The sequence below is a fragment of the Mus musculus genome, chromosome 6 (assembly GCF_000001635.26).
Source record: "Mus musculus strain C57BL/6J chromosome 6, GRCm38.p6 C57BL/6J".
Taxonomy (NCBI): domain Eukaryota; kingdom Metazoa; phylum Chordata; class Mammalia; order Rodentia; family Muridae; genus Mus; species Mus musculus.
In genome coordinates, this window is record NC_000072.6 from 127,231,867 (window position 1) to 127,240,653 (window position 8,787).

Below are 8,787 nucleotides of genomic sequence, written 5' to 3' on the forward strand. Positions count from 1 at the left end.
GTCCTAGGCAGCCGGCTCAGTTGAAACAGTGAGCTCTAGGTTCAGTGAGTGACTCTGCCTCAAATAACAGAAGGAATCCTTGAAGTCGCATGAACATGTGTGTGTACACGTGCACATATACACACACATAACTTAGTATTAGCAGCAAGGTTCAGGTGGACATTCTATGAATTGGAGATTTTCCCAAGAAGGACCTATGTAGCATTGACCAAAAGTCTCAACATGAAAAAAAACAAAAACAAAAACAAAAACAAAAACAGCAACAGCAACAACATCTGAAAACCTATATGGCAACTCTGACTTAGTAGGCAAGACATGGCTACTGCCATCTTGAAATCAGAACATCTGTAATCACCCACAGGAGATGCTTATGTGACAGTGTCCATTAACTTTCTCACACAAAAGGAGAGCGGGCATGAGATCTGCTCCAGAGATTCTGGTCACTAACCCCTTCCTGCCCCAGGACCAAACTACACACAATCCTGCCCTAGGGGTACCTAGTGGATGCTTAAGCATTTAAAAAGGCTGACTAGAGTTAGGACACATGGGATCCACCCACATTGGAGTGAACTTGGGATTCACACATGCTCCTGTATGTAACCCAGTAAACTCAGTGGATCACCGAGCTGAACTTGGATGGAATTCGAGTTTGAGGCCAACCTGAACTACATGGTGAGTTCAAAGACAGCCAGAGCTATGTAGAGAGACCATGTCGCAAACATACAAACAAATAAAAAACCCTATAAATAAATAATAAATAAATAAATAGGAATGAGGATGATATTATTATTTTCCTAAGAAATTAAACGATGACACTCTCCAAAATGGTAGCAATTTATGGCTGTTAAACAACTGGAATGTGTTGGGCGGTGGTGGCACACGCCTTTAATCCCAGCACTTGGGAGGCAGAGGCAGGCGGATTTCTGAGTTCGAGGACAGCCTGTTCTACAGAGTGAGTTCCAGGACAGCCAGGGCTATACAGAGAAACTGTCTCGAAAAAAACAAAAAACAAAAAACAAACAAACAAACAAAAAAAACAAAAAAGCAAAACAAAACAACAACAACAAAAAACAACTGGAATATAGCTGGTAAAACAGATACACTAGAAGTGCAATGTACACACTAGGTTTCAAAGGCTCGGTATGGAACAAAAATGCAAATTAGTCCATCAGCAACTTTCATATTGACCCATGTTGAAATAGGCTTGGGATATGAAGTTAAATTAACAAAACTACATTCTAAAATTAATTACACCTTTCTAAAACACTTTAAATATAGCTACAAGAAGTTTTTGAATTAACTACATAGCTTGAACTGTATAGCTAACAAATATTTCAATGTGAGTGTGTTTTTGTAGGATAGAGGGAGCTGAAGAGACATGACACCTAAAAGCAAAAGCTGACCTAGACTTGATGCCGTGCTAGAGGAGGGGAAAATACCATATAGGACTTATTTGGAGTCAGTTGCCTAAACTGGTATTCGAACAGTAGATTAGATGAAAGATTATGTCAATATTCAATTTCTGTCATTGCTGTTGGTACTGGGTTGAGATAATTTTCCTACTGTTGGAGATGCTTAGTCAGGTAATTTTAGGGTTGAAGAATCCTGGGTACAGTGTGTCACGGTTTCAGAAAAGCTTGTGTTTAGTACACAACTTTTTTTTTTTTTTTTTTTAAATACGAGACAGGGTTTCTCTGTATAGCCCTGGTTGTCCTGGAACTCACTCTGTAGACCAGGCTGGCCTCGAACTCAGAGATCCACCTGCCTCTGCCTCCCGAGTGCTGCACACACTTTTAATATAAAATGAAAGTTGTCGGAGAGAGCAAGTATTAAAATAAGTGTACTTAAAATGGTACCAGGGCTTCTTCTTCTTCGGGAAAACACCAAAATGGCGGAATGACGCCGGTGCAGCAGGAGGGCCCGGAGGACCCGGGGGCCCAGGATTAGGAGGTCATGGCGGCTTCCGCGGAGGATTCGGCAATGGTCTTAGGGGCCGCGGTCGTGGCCGAGGCCACGGGGCTTGTGGAGGTAAAGCTGAAGACAAGGAGTGGATTCCCGTCACCAAGCTGGGCCGCCTGGTTAAGGACATGAAGATCAAGTCCTTGGAAGAGATCTACCTGTTCTCCCTGCCCATTAAGGAGTCTGAGATCATTGACTTCTTCCTGGGTGCATCCCTAAAGGATGAGGTTCTGAAAATCATGCCAGTGCAGAAGCATACTCGGGCTGGCCAACAGACCAGGTTCAAGGCTTTCGTCGCTATTGAGGACTACAATGGTCACGTTGGTCTTGGTGTTAGGTGCGCCAAGGAGGTTGCCACTGCCATCCGAGGGGCCATCATCTTGGCCAAGCTTTTCATCATCCCTGTGCGGAGAGGCTACTGGGGGAACAAGATTGGCAAGCCCCACACTGTTCCATGCAAGGTGACAGGCGGCTGTGGCTCTGTGCTGGTGCGTCTCATCCCTGCCCCCAGAGGCACTGGCATTGTCTCTGCTCCTGTGCTCAAGAAGCTCCTGATGATGGCCGGTATAGATGACTGCTACACTTCAGCCAGAGGCTGCACTGCCACCCTGGGCAACTTTGCTAAGGCCATCTTTGATGCCATCTCCAAAACTTACAGCTACCTGACCCCCGACCTCTGGAAAGAGACTGTCTTCACCAAGTCTCCTTATCAGGAACTCACTGATCATCTTGTGAAAACCCACACCAGAGTCTCTGTTCAGAGGACCCAGGCTCCAGCTGTGGCTACTACATAAGGAGTTTGCACAAGAAAAATAAAAGAATTAAGTCTGCTGAAAAAAACAATAAAAATAAAAAAAAAAAAAATAAAATGGTACCAGGAACCTGGGTAACGCATAGATGTGTTCTTGCTGCTAGTTTCACTTTTCCAAGTGAGAAGAACAAGCAGGCACACACCTGAGCTGGTCTTTCTATGTGTTTCTTATTTCCACAAAGGGCAATACTATCCAGCTGTCCACCTTAGGGAGCTGGGAGTCCTCTTAGTTTCCTGTCCTGTTGCTATGATAAGTTACCCTGCAAAAGCAATGCTTTTAAGAGTGAAGAGTTTATACTCGCTCACAGTTACAGGTTACAGCCAACCATGACAAGGCAGTCAAGGAACAGGAGCCTGATGCTGCTGGTCACACTGTCTGCAGTCAGCAGAAGAGAGCAACACAGGCCTGCCTACTGCTCACCTCATATTCTCCACTCAGACACAGTTCAGGATCCCTAAGGTTAGGGTAAGGTTAGGAGTAGGACATGTGTCTACCCACAGTGGCCAGGCCTTCCAACATCAAGGAACACAATCAAGATAGCCCCCATCTTAGTTAGGGTTACTATTACTGAGGTGAGATACCATGCCCAAAAGCAACTTGGGGAGAAAAAGAATCATTTGGTTTATGCTTCCACACCGCTGTTCATCACAGAAGAAAGACAGGGAAGGATCCTGGAGGTAGGAGCTGATGCAGAGGCCATGGAGGAATGCTGCTTACTGGCTTGCTCACTATGGCTTTCTCAGCTTGCTTTCTTATTAAACCCAGGACCATCAGGTCAGGAGTGGACCTAGCCACAATGGGCTGGACCCTCTCCCGTCAACTACTGATTAAGAAAATGATCTGCAGGCTTGCCTACAGCCCACCCCTAAGAAAGCATTTTCTCAGTTGAGGCTCCCTTCTCTCTGGTGACTTTAGTTTGTGTCAAGTTGACATAAAACTAGCCAGCACGGCACCACAGACATGTCCAGTGCTCCATCTCTCAGGAAATTCTCTGTTTGGGGTTTGGGTCAGTTTCTTTCTTTTTCTTTTTTTCCTTTTTGTTTTGTTTTTACACTTTATTTATTGAGTGTAGTAATCAGAGGACAATCCATGGGAACCAATTCTCTCCTACCAGGTTGAGTTCTGGAATTCTACTCATCAAGCTTGTGAGTCGTTACTTGCTGAGCCATCTTTCCAGCCCTAGATTTTGATAATTAACCCTAGCCATCACAGGAATCGACCCACATTAATCTTTTTCCCTCTCTTCAGCCTTCCATCCAGTCATGGACCATTCTAGAGCCTGCCTCCTTACTGTCTCTAAGTTCTGCTTTGTCTGTACCTTCCATGGCTGTGGGCAGGTGTTCATCTCCTACCTAGACAGTTAAACTCACTTCCCAGCTCCCTGGTCTCTCAGAGCTTCCTGGTCTTGGAATCAACATTTGATTTTTTTAAATCACCAGACTAGTTAGTCTGCTGAAAACCCACCAGGAGCTTCTCCTCATGTGCTTGATAGATGACAGCACTGAGCCAGACAGGAGCCCATGAGGGCGTGACTCTTTTCTCTCTCTTCATTTCTGATTTTCCTGATTCACATGCATATCTGGGGGAGGGGAGAGAGTGGGGGTGGGTGGGGAGATAGAATGTGAGTGTATTAATGCAGTGCACCCGTGCCTCAGTTCATGTGTGGAGGTCAGAAGACAACTTCTAGGGCTGATCTTATCCTTTCACGTTGTTTGAGGCAAAGTCCCTTCGTTAACTATTGTGTAAGGCAGGCAAGCTTTCTGGAATTCTTTTGTCTCTCTTTCTCTTTAGGTGTGATGAGATTACAGATGTATACTGACAAATCTGGTTTTACATGGGTCATGGGGATCCAAACTCTGGTCCTCACATTTGCATAGTAAGCACTTCATCTACTGAGCCAGCTCTCTAACACTTGCTTGGGCTTTTGATCCTCCTGTCTCAATTTTCCAAGTAGCTGGGATTACCCACTTGGGTTTGACACAAAACTGTTGCTACAACCACCCCAAATAGCATATCATTCTGCAATACCCAGACTTCTTACACATCAGTACCGTTGCTATAGCAACTCTGTGACCTGGAAAGCCCATCCCACTCTGTTCAGGAAGCACGGCTCAGCTGCAAGAATCACTTCTCTTAAATGAGCAAGACAATGACATAACCAAGAACTTAAAATTGGTTTCCTTACTTGCTTCATTGATGACAGTTCATGCTTTGGTGAACTTTGTTTAGCCTTTTTTTTTTTTTCCCTTCGCTACAGGGTTGCCCAGGCTGTCCTCCAGCTCCTGAGCCGAAGTAATCCTCTGGTACCACAGGGCTGTGCTACTACACTAGATTCAATTTAACTATTCTTATATTCACATTTATTGTGATTTTTAAAGTGAAAATTAAAGAATAGACCCTATCCCAGTACCCAAAGCTGAAAAAAAATAGTCTTTGAATTATCTCATGAGATATTTATTGATTTGAATGAGAAGGGCAGCAACTTGGAAGACCCCATTTAAGCCATGAGAAATCACCTGGCCTACTGACATCGTATAATCCCTGGGGGTGCATGGCACTTCGGCTTCAGAGCTCTGGGCTAAGGTGTAAGGCCCTAGTGTAATCAATCTCAAGGAAGCCTCAGATGAGTGCGGAGGGAGAGCCTTCTGCAGAGGAACTAGCAAAGACGCGTTGAAAGTGTAAAGATTCAGAAGCTAAAGATTTCATCGTGTGGACTTTCCACATGATGAAAGGGGGTGCAGGGCACAGGGCAGGCGCATGCTGGCCCGTGGAATGTGGATGTCAGGATGTCATCATCCACCATTAATAGTCTGAACGACGGCAGGTCTGACTGTAATATTGTGTTGACTGCACAACAATATAAAATTTCTGGTTTTGACCGTTGTCCTGGGGCTGTTAATATTTGAGAATGTTGGGCGAAGGGGGTGGGGAACGCTGCTCTATTTTTGAAACTTCTCTGAGTTTGGAGTTAATTCAAAGTTAAGTTAAGGAATGGAGTCTGCTTTGAAATATCACTTGAGAGACTGATGAATTCAAGTGTCATTTGAGATAAAAGAGTGGCCCACCTTCCCCAGTAATTTTTCTTTCTTTCTTTTTATTAGATATTTTCTTTATTTACATTTCAAATGCTATCCCGAAAGTTCCCTATACCCTCCCCCCACCCTGCTCCCCTACCCACCCACTCCCACTTCTTGGCCCTGGCATTCCCCTGTACTGGGGCATATAAAGTTTGCAAGACCTAGGGACCTCTCTTCCCAATGATGGCTGACTAGGCCATCTTCTGATACATATGCAGCTAGAGACATGAGCTCTGGGGGTACTGGTTAGTTCATATTGATGTTCCGCCTATAGGGTTGCAGACCTCTTCAGCTCCTTGAGTACTTTCTCTAGCTCCTCCATTGGGGGCCCTGTGTTCCATCCAATAGATGACTGTGAGCATCCACTTCTGTATTTGCCATGCACTGGTATAGCCTCACATGAGACAGTTATATCAGGGTCCTTTTGGCAAAATCTTGCTGGCATATTCAATAGTGTCTGGATTTGGGGGCTGACTATGAGATGGATCCCCTGGTGGGGCAGTCTCTGGATGGTCCACCTTTTCGACTTAGCTCCAAACTTTGTCTCTGTAACTCCTTCCATGGGTATTTTGTTCCCTATTCTAAGGAGGAATGAAATATCCACATGCTGGTCTTCCTTCTTGATTTTCTTTTCTTTTTTCTTTTTCTTTCTCTTTTTCTTTTCTCTTCTTTTCTTTTTCCCTTTCTTTCTTTCTTTCTTTCTTTCTTTCTTTCTTTCTTTCTTTCTTTCTTTCTTTCTTCCTTCCTTCCTTCCTTCCTTCCTTCCTTCCTTTCTTTCTTCCTTCCTTCCTTCCTTCCTTCCTTTCTTTTTCTTTCTTTCTTTTTTTCTTTTTTTCTTTTTCTTTTTTGAGACAGGGTTTCTCTGTGTAGCCCTGGCTGTCCTGGAACTCACTCTGTAGAACAGGCTGGCCTCGAACTTAGAAATCCACCTGCCTCTGCCTCCCAAGTGCTGGGATTAAAGGTGTGCGCCACCACGCCCCGCTATTTTCTTCTGTTTTGCAAATTGTATTTTGGGTATTCTAAGTTTCTGGGCTAATATCAAGTGACTTCTTTTGTGATTGGGTTACCTCACTAACCAGCAATTTTTCTATACCATTATAGTATTTTATCATGCTTACTGGTATACTGGTTGGTCTGCCCCAGAGGTCAGAGGTCCTGAATGCAAGTGAGGTGTGTGTTTGTGTGTGTGTGTGATGTGTATGGAAGCCTGAGGTAAGCTCTGGTGTTACTCTTGATGACATCTACCTGGGACCTGGGACTTGCAGCTTGGCTTGGCTGGCTCACCTGTGGAGCCCCAGGGACCTGCCTGTCTCTGCTGCTACAAGCACTGGGATTACAAGAGCGTATCACCTTGTCTGGCTTCTTACATGGATGCTGGGGTTTCAAGCTCAGGTCTTCACACATCACCAATTGATTTGTCTCCGCATGCCCCAGCTTTGTGCAAGTTTTTATGTGAACAGAAGTTTTCAAGACCTTTGAGTAATACCAAACCATCAACAAGATCACCATCATCGTCATTATCGTCATCATCACTGCTATTAATTGATTGAGACAGGGTCTCTCTATGTTGTGCTGGCTGACCTGGGACCTTGTGTAGACCAGGCAGGCCTCAAATCCACAGATATCTGCCTGCTTCTGTCTCCCTAGTGCTGGGATTAAAGGTGTGGACCACCTCTGCCCAGCTAGCTTGGCTGTGCATGGGTGTGTGCTAGTATCTCACCGATATTTGAATTTGCATTTTCCCCAGAGCCTTGCTGTAGAGTATCTTTATTTGTCATGAGTAGATCATTGGTGGAGTGAATGCCAAGGTCTTTGATCCTTGAAATTGAGTTGGTTTACTTTATTTAGATAAAATATTATTTTTGGACATTTTCATACATATATAGATTTTTATTTTTACAATAGCCTTTTGAAGTTGCTCTGAGGTAAAAATATCATCCTAATTTTATTCCTAGGTTGGAGTGGTTAGCAGTGCCTAGGGATAGCTTGCCTTAGGTATACCCAGGTGGCCAATCTCTCTTGCTTCCTCTTTCCTGCATCTGGGCCCTTTCAGTGGATCACCAGGTGGCCTGTCCCCCCACCCTTCCACTCTAGTTTTTCTGAACACAGCTGAGGACATGATACCAGTTTTCTGCTAATCCCAGACAGGGTTCCTGGAATCAAGGTGGGGAACCGAGGACACCTCAGAATAACCCAGGGCCCTGGCTCAGGACTCCACCCACAGGAAATCCCCTGCTCTGTGGCCCCCGAGTGTCAGTTTTGAAGGCTGCTCAGCCAGCCAGCCATGTATTAGGACCTGCTCAGGACTTTTCTGGACCTTTCTCTGAGGCTGACAGTGAGTGGCCATCCGTGAGTGGAAGTGGGCTGTAAATTCTTTTGACGGCCACGGCTTTTGCTTCCGGGGAATTCCATTCTCAGTCTATAAAGCCCCCACAGACATCAAAACGTGCTTTCTTTCTTTCTTTAAAATTGGGAAGTTCCTTACAGCTGTCAGAGTAATGAGTGTCCTGTTTCCCTTATGACTCCTTTTTACCCCCTGGGCTGTCCCGTTCAGCCCACTCCCCACAAGCCATAACAAGAGTCACCATTAAAGAGTTGTTAGTTTCAGTTTCTGGAGGGCAAACTCTGACTTCCTTTTACATTGTTTTAGTTCATTGCTACACATGCGAACAATGCAAAAGCAGGCCTTCCTCTAAATCTGGATGAAGTAGGCAAAGCCTTGCGGCACTCACAGAACTGCCCACCTGGGTGCGTGCGGCACAGGGCCGATCGATCTTGCCTCATGGTCCGTGGACCACCGAGCATCACCCTCTCTGCCTTGACTCCCAGGCCTGCTCCCCTAACCTGTAAGTGTGCAAACTGGCTCACCTGTTGGAAGAATGGAGTCTGAAGATCCCACCCCTGCCCCTACCGGCAGAAAAGTGTGCTCTGGGGTCCCA

At 45.2% G+C, this 8,787-nt stretch overlaps 1 pseudogene; it reads left to right on the top strand.

Annotated features, from left to right (window-relative positions):
• On the top strand, window positions 1,862-2,793 carry Gm4968 (predicted gene 4968; annotated as a pseudogene).